Source organism: Fukomys damarensis, unplaced genomic scaffold (genome assembly GCF_012274545.1).
Source record: "Fukomys damarensis isolate Sample0158 unplaced genomic scaffold, DMR_v1.0_HiC HiC_scaffold_38, whole genome shotgun sequence".
Taxonomy (NCBI): Eukaryota; Metazoa; Chordata; class Mammalia; order Rodentia; family Bathyergidae; genus Fukomys; species Fukomys damarensis.
In genome coordinates, this window is record NW_022900950.1 from 57,368,659 (window position 1) to 57,370,879 (window position 2,221).

Consider the following 2,221-nt stretch of genomic DNA (forward strand, 5'->3'; position numbering starts at 1 on the left):
GATGGGGAGGGAAGGAGGGGGTGAAGGGAGGGCAGAGGTAAGGGGAAAAAATGAGAATCAAGACTTGCCATGTAAAGGTACATGATCCCAACAATGAATGTAACTGTACTGTATCCCTAAATGTACCAATAAACTCAATAAAAAAAAATAATTAAATAACTGTTGTTATAATTTATCCAAGCAATGATGAGGGTAAAGCCAAGGCAGTGCCATGGAGAACGTTAAAAATAGAATGCACTGCCTACTGCCTAATTGATTTGTTCTGTTGGGCCTTATGGTGTTGTGAGTTGTTGTCATTGTCTTTTTCTAAGATGTTTAGAATTATTTGTGCTGCAAGCTTGGTATTCATGAAGTTTTTTATATGTTCTTTGTCATGGAAGTACATTATTTCCCCTTCAATTTTAAAAGCGAGTTTTGCAGAATACATCAGTCTAGGTTTGAGATTATTTTCTTTTATGGCTTGAAATACCTCACTAAATGCTCCCCTTGACCTGAGGATTTGCAATGAAAAGTATTCTGTGATTCTGATGGGCTTTCCTTTGTATAAAATTTATTTCCTTTCTCTAACTGCTTGCAGTATTATGTTCTTATGTTGGGTTTCTGGGATATAGACTATTACATGTCTAGGTGTAGATGGTTTTGATCATGGCTAACTGGAGTCCTATATGCCTCACTTGTGTGTATGTGAAATTTTACCTCTCTGTTTAGGAAGTTTTCTGTCATTAATTTTGTGAACTGTTTTTTTAATATAATTTATACTTTCTCCTGATACTTTATGGATTACTATCAATCTTATGTTATTCTTATTTGCATCATCTAGGAGTTTTAAAAACCTCTACAATGAAAATTACAGCACTCCTAAAAAAAGAGATTGAAGAAGACATAAGAAAACATAAAGCTATCCCCTGCTCCTGGGTAGGAAGAATCAACATAGTGAAAATGACCATCCTACCAAAACTGCTATAGACATTCAATACATTCTCAATTGAGATTTCAATGTTATATCTCACAGAACTAAAGAAAATAATCCAAAAATTCATTTGGAACCAAAATAGACCTGGAATAGCAAAAGCCATTTTAGGCAACAGAGACATGGCAGGGGGTATCACAATCCCCAATTTGAAACTGTATTACAAAGCTACTGTGATAATAGCATGGTACTGGCAAAGAAAAAGACCTGAGGATCACTGGAATAGATTGAAAGTTACAGAAACAACACCAGATGTACTCAGCTACCTCATCTTTGACAAGGAACCAATCATCCTCACTGGAGGAAAGATAGCCTCTTTAATAAATTGTGTTGGAAAAACTAGATTTCAACCTGCCAAAGATTAAAACTAGACCCTTAACTTTCACCATGCACTAAATTAAAATCTAAGTGGGTTAAAGATCTAAATATTAAAGCAGAAACTCTTAATTTTATGGAAGATAAATGAGGCAGAACTCTTTAAGATATTGGCATAAGAAAATAGTTTATGAACAAATCTCAGTAAAACAGGAACTAGCACAAAGAATCAACAACTGGGATCTTTTCAAAAGGCTTCTGGAGAGAAGGAGATACCAATAAATAGAACTAAAAGACAATATGGAAAAAAAATTACCAACTGCTTAATCAAAGGCCTACTATCTAGAATATGAAAAGAACTCAAAATAAAAAAGCAGCCCTTGAAATATAAAGACCCCATTCAAATATAGGCATCTTAAATGAACAGACATTTCTCAGATGAAGAAGTAAAAGAAGCAAATAAACATATGAAGACTTGTGCAACATCACTGGTCATTTGAGAGGTGCAGATGAAAACAATACTGAGATTCCACCTCACCTCACAAAGAATGGCTGCTATCAAGAAATCAAGCAAAACCAAATGCTAGTGGGGTTGTGAGAAGAAAGGAACCCTTCTTCATTGTTGGTGGGAGTACAGACTGGTGCAGTCACTGTCAAAATCAATATGGATTTGCGTCTTGCTCTTATAGTCTTATCTTATTCTTTTTTTTCGTTATTTAGAGAATACTTTATTGGTTTCTGTAATCAAACTCACTTAGATATGATCTTACATATTTAGTATGATGTGTTACCCCTGTAGATATGGAAAAAAAATAAAAATAAAAAATAAAAAAAATTAACATTTCTAGACCAATATGGCTGTCCATTTCTGTACAATGCCAATTCAACACAGTAAATTGGGATGACTATTTCCAAAGTTTGCCACACTGTTAAAGT